Below are 9414 nucleotides of genomic sequence, written 5' to 3'. Positions count from 1 at the left end.
ATCTTACTTGAGCACTACTGAAAGAGCGAGGAAGGAGTTCCACTCTTCCGTGCAAATACATGGACACAAGCCACAGGCACGAGTGTTTCAATAAGCTGCAGTTACGCCCATGGCCTGCAGGGGCCGTTGTTTCGCATAAAATGCCCAAACTCCTTAATGCACCTTTAATTAGACGAACTATATTACTGTTGTTCTCTTTCAATTCTTCTGGCCAAACCTAATATCAGCCACAAGTTTGTCTAGAGCAGTGTTTCTCAAACTTTTTAAACCAAGTACCACCTCAGAAAATATTAGGCTTTCCAAGTACCACCATTATGACCAAAGTAAAAAAATAAATAAAAGCAGAAGTGTAGCGCACTTTGGTTCTCAAACTGTGGTTTGTGTATCACCGGGGGAACATGAGCTCCTTTCAAAGACTGCATCAATTAGACAATATAAATCCATCCATCTTCTATGCTGCTTAATCCTGTGCAGGATCACATGGATTTAAAAACATTTTTTTTATCATTATCAAAACATAAAAACTGAACATACAAAAATATATTTAAAAAAATCAAGGGTTTGTTTGATGAAATGTTTTGTCGTTTCTCGTACATCTCCAGTCTCTTTGTGAACTGTCCATAATGAAGCCTCTGCTAATGTATGGTCGGGGTTTTCATAGCGGTAGTCCTGCTTTCTCACTAAAAGCCACTTTAATGCTCCAGAGTACGGGTTAGTGTTTTCGCTTTTCAGCAACAAACTCCGGTTTCATTCCGTTCATTTGTAGGGAAGTGGTTGTGTTAATTGCACTTGTAAGTTGCAGCGTAAAGCAGTATGCTGTTTATTTATTTCATGTTTATTTGACACCATAAGTACCAACTTGTGGCGCTTTAGGAGCCTGGAGGCCCGGCTTCACTGGGAAGTAAACTAGGCACCACTTACAATCACCACAACTTCTGAAAATCAATAAAATAACTTTTTTTTTGTGACACTGGTCCAAATTGAATGCAGCTCCCCACAAACGGAGCGCCGCTCATGGTTATTTCCACCGCTGAAACGTGAAGCCCGACCCGACCGCACTGTTTTAAAGTCCTCGTGGGCCACATGCACCATTTAGGCGACTGTTTACTTTACTGAGCTTCGCTCGAACCGAGAACCGAGCGCGCGCCAAAAATCAGGCCAATAAGAGGACGTTTGACTCTCCAAATATTTTTCACATGCATTACATTTGGCGAGAGATTTCAGAAGGGTGGAGTCTATTGTCTGATGGCGTAATCTGCCGTCGCCGTTTGAACGCAGGCGATCGGCTCTCTCGAACGCGACCTCTCTCGTGCTCGCTCAATGCCATGGAACATTTCAGCGGGATCGTTCTGTAAACACAAAACGAATTTCATAAACATTGGAGCAGCGTGTTTTCAGTCTGTTAAATTATTTAGATGTAGGGCCAATGTTTACCATTTTGCATCATTACAGTAATTGCCTAGAAGTCACGAATGTGGTGATCGTCTTGAACCGAATACTTTGCAAGCTTTTAGACGCAAATGAAATTCACTCGCCATCAAAGAGCGTCTCATCATCAAAGATGTTGTGTATTGAAAGAGAGATGAGTGTCTTGATTAAAAATGTAAGGGTCAGGCGGTAGAATAGAGTAGTGGAGCGAGTGTTTGTGGTACTGCCTGTACCTCTCCAACGCAGCCGAACAAGAGGGCTGCTTGAAAAAGATATGACACACACACACACACAATCCACCAGGCATGTGTCTCTATTATGAGACTTTCATTTACTGTGTGTCTGACTTCTTTTTCTCTCTGTTCCTCTCAATTGTTGGTATGGAGAAATGCAGACGCTGAGATCTGAGCCTTGAAAAATTAATCATCTATGAAAGGATCAACAAAAGTACCAGTTGTGTCGAAGGTGGCATGAAAGAGTAACCGAACTGAGTTAATGCTGCAGGACTTTTTCTCGACTTCTTGAAACTACGGGTCTTTTTCACACGAGTCATTGAAGCAATAGAGCGTCTATTCAGCAGGTAGCGGAGGCAACGTGAAGATGGAGAGTAAAGATCCTCGCCGGCGGATCAAGCCGCGGCGCTTCTGCTGACATTTCCGGATATAGGATCGATCGAAGCAATCTGAAAGCTGGCGATTGATCAGCAGGCTGCGGGCTGGACACAGCAGGGACTTTTCATCAGGAAGGATCAGAGCGGCGACAGTCTGTATTTCTGTTACGATAAACAAATCTTACGAAAATGACAAAATCTGATTATCCTCTTGAACATTTTCTGATTTTCGTCACATAAAAAGAGATTGAAATGGAGAATAAATTTTTTAAACGCTAAAAGAGGCTTAGGAATAGCTGCAACTTTTAGTAACTTTGTACTTTTTTGTAAAGTTTTTCAGTTCTTTTATAATTTCCCTTTTTAAATAGCTGCTATGAAGTTATTTCATTTATAGAAATACATATTTGTGACTTAAAGGTGCTGTAGGCAGGATTCGGCATCTCCGCCATCTTGCTTAGTAACCCTAAGCAAGATGGCAATTTGACCCATCTAAGATGGCGATTTGAAACCCGGCACAGCTAATCCTGTCCTGTTTTCTCTGACATCACGCCCTTACGCAAGTTAAGCCCCTCCCACAAGAACGTGCAACGAACGCCCCTCGACCAATCACGGTTAGAGCCTCATGGGCTCTTCTGATTGGTCAAAGATACCTGGAGCTGTCGAGATTCCTTTTCAGCTCAGAACAGAGACAGATGGAAACGCTGCGCCCTCGCGGTAGTGCAATTATGCTACACTCCTAAAGGATTATCAATGGATACTCTAACATTTAATCCAAAGAAAACACAGAAAAATTAGCATTGACTAGCAAAATCCTGCCTACAGCACCTTTAACTGAAGCCCCACAAGTCATGTTCCCAAAATTACTAATTGATTGGATTTGGGGTTTAGGTACCATTATGCTCATTTTAACACATTTCAACCAGGTATTAACTGAAATGACTCCAGGAACCAAATGCAACCATGTTGAATAAAATAATTCAGTAAATTAGATGCCACTGTTCTGATGAATCCTACATGTGTTTGGTTGTAGTTTGGTTCACTGGCAGTCAGGATTTGTTTGGAGAGTGAGTTTTCATAATAAAATGCCTTCATAATAAAAATCTTTACCTCCCAACATGCAGTTTCAGAACCCTGGAATTTGACACCAGCTTCAGTATGGTGTCTGGAGGAGACGGCCATAAAAGGAAATTTACACTGACTTGAATCAACTTGTGTGAATTTGGTCCCAAATCCCTGAAGCTGCCGTTCAGGAGGATTCAGTGAAATATTACATTTCTACACTGTAATCTCAGACGAACCGATCTGCTCCTGCAGCTGTGTGAAATACGTGTTAGCCACTGTCAGAGGTAAATAAACTATATATAATTCAAGATAGCTGTGGAGAAAAGTACTGAAATATCCTTCAATTACTGCTGCCATGTGGAAATGTGAGGTTTTTATTGAATTTGTGAATGACATGAATTTCTTTCAATGGGTCTTCAGCATAACGCTGTCAATATGATACTGAAGATATGCTCTCAAAATGTCCAGTTTTCCTTCTGCTTCTAAGTTTAGGACATTAATGCACACTGTTGTGATTGTGGTAGATAAATGAAACAGAGAAACTGCAGCAGCTCCACCAGAATAAGGAGCACAGACGGTGTAACTGTTCATGTTCGTCCGGTGTGATTGTGGGAATTTAACCCTCCACTGCAGCCTGGTGAGAGGATCATTAGGATGAGGGGTTTTTGACCTGTGGACGCCTTTAGATATTTAATGAGAGCATCATCCAGTCGGTGTGACATTGAAATGATTTGAGAAAGAAAAAAAAATAAAATGGAGCGTACTTTGTGAAGAAGGCATTAAAATTTTAAAAGAACTATTAAATAAAGTTTATTGTGAAAAAAAATGTTCTTGCACTGAATCACGATGAAAGAAATACATTTTTTTTTAAAACAAGAAAAGGGAAGGAAAACTAAAATATTCAACATAATGTTAAGTTCAGCGGAGCTCTGAGCGATCGGATGATATTATGGTTCTTACCTATTTGGATTGTGTGGTTTCATAAGCACGAGGTGGTTCACCTTGATCTTTCAACACCAACAACTCAAAAAGTGAGTCTGTTATCTGAGGAACACTGTGACTGTAACCTGGTCTTCAGGCATTCTTTCAGCCTCTCCAGAAGTGTCTCCATTCAAACCAAGTCTTTATTTGTTAACTTTGAAACTCTGCCTGGTGGTAAAAGCTTTAATCAACAAAATGGAGGAGCAAAGTACTTTGACATCTTTCAAATTCAACTGCAAGTATGTTCTCCTCCGTATATAGTTGAGGGTTTATTAATTGATTTAGAAATTACTTCACTGTATCTTTACCTTGAATCATCAATACATTTTGTTGACACTTCATTTCGTCAGATATGTCGATTGTTTTCTCTAAACATCTTCAGTGAATAAGATTAGTTGTGCGTGGCTGCAGATAAACCGCGGACTGTTTTTCCTTTTATTTGCCGTGCTCTTACACTGGAATGCTTTGTGTAACGTGTTGTGAGCGTGGAGGCTGATGAGCTACTCGTGCACGTCGGCGGATCTTCAAGAGGCTGCGAAGCTCCAGCCCCGGAGTCATCCATCAAACCGCCCGTCTCCGACCCCGCCTTATCTGACGGAGGGTTCGACGGGCCGGCGGTCCAAACGCAGAGAGACAGACGACCACGCTCTCCCACCTCTGTCACCGATCTTGCCCATGCAGAGGGAGAACATGCAAACTCTGTCCACAAAAGCAACATGTTTCTGTTTGAGTCAGGCTGAGAGTCAGAGACGACGCTCCTCTGCACCTGGATTTGAACCCTCCACTTCAGCTGTACATGTGCCTGTGCATGCATGCCTGCTCAAGTAGGTGCTTTAGTTCATTCCCACACACACACACAGACACACAGAAACACACACACACACACACAGTGAATTGTGCTCCTGCAATCATACATTTTGGCTAAAGAAAATAAAAACTAACCATCTTTTCATCAGTTGTTTGGTGTGATGAATGATTGTGCTTCAGCTCTGAAGGAATATTTAGTTCTCCATTAGTTTTTTTTTTTTTTTTCTTTTCTCATTTCCCTGAGTTTCCATGAAGTCTCCCAAACCTGCCGGTTATGAAACGTTACAACCGAGATGTGTGTGTTTTATGAAAATATGTTTAGAAATGGTGAGCATAGTTCGGCAGATGAAATGAAAACAAACCTCGACTAGTTAAAGGATAAATTGAATGCCATTGTTCCACCTGCATTTCAAATGTCGCCAAAAAATGGTGAAAGAAAGAGAAAAGATCATTGTTCGCCCGCGAGCCGGGGGAACGCTCCGATTCGTGCGCACGTCAAACCACTTCACCAACTGCCCTGACAATTTCAAAGAATTTGTCCTTCACGGCACAACACTCAACATGCAACACAAACAGCGAGTCTCCTTTTATTCTCTTTTATTACAAGGCAAACAGTTGTTTGTGTCCTTTATCAGACGGTCCTCTGCAGAGAGAGCGAGAGAGAAAGAGAGTGCAAGAGCGAGTGCTCCGCAGACATTTAACCTTTTTATATAGTCTTACAATTGGGGCTCTCAAGGCCTTTCATTTGTGAAGTTCCTGCGGAAAAAAAAAATCAGGGAGCTTGGACTCATTTCACTACCGGTACAGTATATTTATATTTCAGCTCCAATCAAAGCTAGCCAATATGCCATCCCTATGTATTTTCCCCTCTGAGCCCTGCCTCCCCACTATAATTTCCACCGACATTTTGTGTGCAAATGCAGTAATAGACACATTTATCACATCAAAAGAGATTCAATTTTCTTTTCAATCATCCACCGGTATGAATAGCGCCACATCCTCTGTGGCCAACAATGAGGGGCCATTACCGTGAGCCAAAGGATGGCTCCGCCGTCTCAATGCATTCAAGGGGAAAAGTGTGTCAAACTGTTTTTCCCCCGACGCCGACGTTTGTTCTAGGCAAATGGAGACGGCTTTCAGACAGGTTAGCGTCCAATTTTATTGTCAGACAAATGTCATTTTTGTTTGGGGGTGGGGGGGGGGGGGGGGGGGGGGGGGGGGGGGCGCCGCAGTAATCATTGGGCTCAGACACCGGTGTTCCTCTGCGCTAAAGCCGGCAGTTAGTCCATTTAATACTCTAACTCTCATGTCAGTAGCAGATTGCCAAGAGCAGACATGACACCCGCTGTCTCTTCATTATGTGGAGAGGGTGACATGCGGGATTCAGGCGTCGGCGGCTCGGGGGAGGGGGGAGGCGGCGGCGGGGCTAATTGACTGAGACATTGTTGATCCGCGCGGCGCAAGAGGAGAAAATACTTTGCGACTGCAATTAATTGTTCGCCGGCTGACAGATTTGGAGATGCGGACGAGACGTTTTCTCCTGTCAGGTCCCCTCCGCCGCGACGTCCGTCGCGTCTCAGGAGTGTCGCCGGCGTGACGCTTGACGCTCGCGCTCTCTCGCTCTAAATTGTGCCCGCGGCTTTGTCGAGTTCAAAATTGCCAGTGCTGTCACCGTCCGGGCACAATGCGGACGCTCACAGTCCATTAGCGGAGTTTTGCTTAGACTCACCACTGCGGCATTGTTTCAGTTATTATTCCGTCTTCTTTTGAGCTTCATCAAACTCCATCCTGGATTCTTTTTACATTTGGACGTCGTCAGAAGACGACGTCCAAATGTAAAAAGAATCCGGGATGGAGCTCAAAGACTTCGAATAATTCAGTTAACTTTTATATCACCATCATCATCACCATCAAAACACATCAAATACGTGTATTTAAAAGCATTTAAGCAGTATTAGTCTCAATATAAGCAACAACCTTCGGGAGATGGACAAAATTCATATTGAAATATTTAGTTGTTAAGAATCGTTGGAATCTATACATGAAAAAAAAGCCTTACTATAGAGTCAAACCAGCTGTACGCTGATTTTTCCTGTGTATATCTGGAACTGCAATACCATCAGTTTGCCCCTCATCACCTCCACATCACCGGCAATTCCTTAAGAATGATATAAGACAGGAGATGTAAAAGTCATTCACACTATTTCTGGTTAGAATTGTAGGAAATGCTTCAGACAAAAAGAAGCGTTGCTTAAAGTTCAGATGAAAAATTCAAAGAGTGAACATTTTACATACTTGCACACAAAAAGTTGGTGTTTTTCTTGGTTCAGATGTGGTTCGCTCTCTGCAGAGCGGATGACGGATGAGTTTAGCGCTTCGCCGTTTTCCCAAATCAAGCGAATGATAAATAGGTATTATATGTCTCTGCCCCGTTCAAGGATTTAGATCAGCAACTGGCTCCCGAGGCCTTGCTCTCAACCTAATTTCTATCGAGTGTACCATCTCAGGATCCGGCCGCCGCGGTTCCCTGTCATCTGCTGCCACGGCTTACACGCTCGCCCGCTCCCTGCCAAACCACGCCGGGGTGAGGTCACCCGGCACCGGACGGGCCTCTGAGAGCTCGGCTTAATCCCACGCCGCCGGCGAGGGAGACGCTCAAACGGCGCCGCTTCTCAGAGTGCGTTCTTCATCCGACTGCGCCGGTCTCGTCTCGGCCTTCCGGAACCGAACCGAACAGAACCGAACTGGCAGAAGCCGCGAAACCACGCCGGCGCACGAGTCCGAGGTGGCCCTCTCCCTTTAATGCTCAGCGGACCGAGCTCTCGATGCGGTCTGGCCGCCGAATCACGCTGGAAGTGGAGGAAATGAACAATCAATCTCTGGGTTTAGACCAGAGAGTCTTTTTTAAAAAAAAAAAAAAAAAAGAAAAAAGAAATAATGACAGACAGAAAATAATAAATAATGCAACACACGAATGCTGCGCAATGATTTATTAAAGCTAATTTGTTTAGCAGCCCTAAAATAAGCAAGAGCAGCTGTGTGTGGTGTTTAAGACACAAGGCACAAGTCAAACATGCAGCCACATATGTTCACGTTCTGTCTGTCTCCATTAAATATGCATCGCGCCGCTCGGGCCTCTGACCTTGGCTTGGGAGAGAGCGCATCATTTCATCTTGAAATATAAAAAAAGAGAGAGAGAGAGAGAGAGAGAGAGACTGCCAGCAATTACAGCATGTTAATTACATATTCACTTTCATCTGCCTGAAAAATCACGCGGCGCTGCCCTCAATGCTGCGCTTGGCGTTTCTTTTGATAGCGGGAAAAAGCGCCGCACTGTATTTGAAAAACATCTGTCGAGTGGCCCGTCTTGTTAAAATCTACTACTTTCTACCTGTTTTACTAACGAGAGAGGCTCCAGGTTTAATCGTCCCCAGCTGTGAAAGCTGATTTTTTTAAAAATCCAACAGTAATCGGTCTGTTTTTACACTCGCACCCAGTAGAAGATGCTCTGTTCAGCACTCGTTGTTTTCTCCTCGCCGCCACATGTGAGGACGGGGGTTTGGCAAACGCCCTCCCACCGCCCGCCCCTCCGTCGACCCCTCGCCCTCCCCTCGCCTCCGTGTCACAGAGGGGTGGCGCTGTTTGGTTCGTCACAGAATGAAGGGCTCAACAGTCTCAGCGAGAACGAGAAGGAGACGTCTCAATGACGCTTGTTACATTGAATTGTTCTGGAAACAATGAGAAAATGTTCAGCAGCTCGAAGAAGCAGAGAAAAAACACAAATAATGAATAAAGAGAACAACACGGAGTCAAGGGTTTAGGGAGTTAGAGCGCATTGTGTCTTTATGTTTGATGAAATTCAAATTATGCTTCTCATTCTTCAGGAAATAATGTAACTTGACAAATCAAATTGCTCCCACTGTCACATCCTCCATTGTTTTAATACATTATTGATATAATGTTGTTGGTTTGCTTCAGCTTCAGGAGGACCGACGCCGTGCAAGAGCTTTTCCTGCTCAGAGAATCTGTTCAGAGATGGTTTAATATATGTTTAATATAAAAACCATGGTGGGATTACAATGGCACTTCAGACGGTTTGGTTTGGGAGAGGAACAGTGAAGATGCCCCACACCAAGGTGGTCGGTGATGAAACTCATTTTCTATAAGGAGGAAACCAAAGATATAAAAGTTCAAAGTTCTCACCATGAAGGAAGCAAAGTCCACGGTGATGTTTGAATGAATGAATGAATGAGGTAGCATGGCTAAAAGAAACTAATTCCACTCCACATTTTACATCTTCAATCTTATACACACCTAATATAATAAATATAATATTCTATTTTGTTTTGAAAGTCAGTAGAAATCTTTTTATCTATATGGTGAGAATATTTTCATTCCTTTGTAAAGTCTAACAAATCCTTCCCCAGACCAGGTCATTGATTAATAACAGAAAAATTTCAACAAAATAAGTCTTCTATATTTAATTTCTTATTTCAAACTTTTACTAACAAGGTTTCTTCAAAAAC

Source organism: Salarias fasciatus, chromosome 7, assembly GCF_902148845.1.
Source record: "Salarias fasciatus chromosome 7, fSalaFa1.1, whole genome shotgun sequence".
NCBI classification, from domain to species: Eukaryota; Metazoa; Chordata; class Actinopteri; order Blenniiformes; family Blenniidae; genus Salarias; species Salarias fasciatus.
This window is presented reverse-complemented; position numbering follows the sequence as displayed.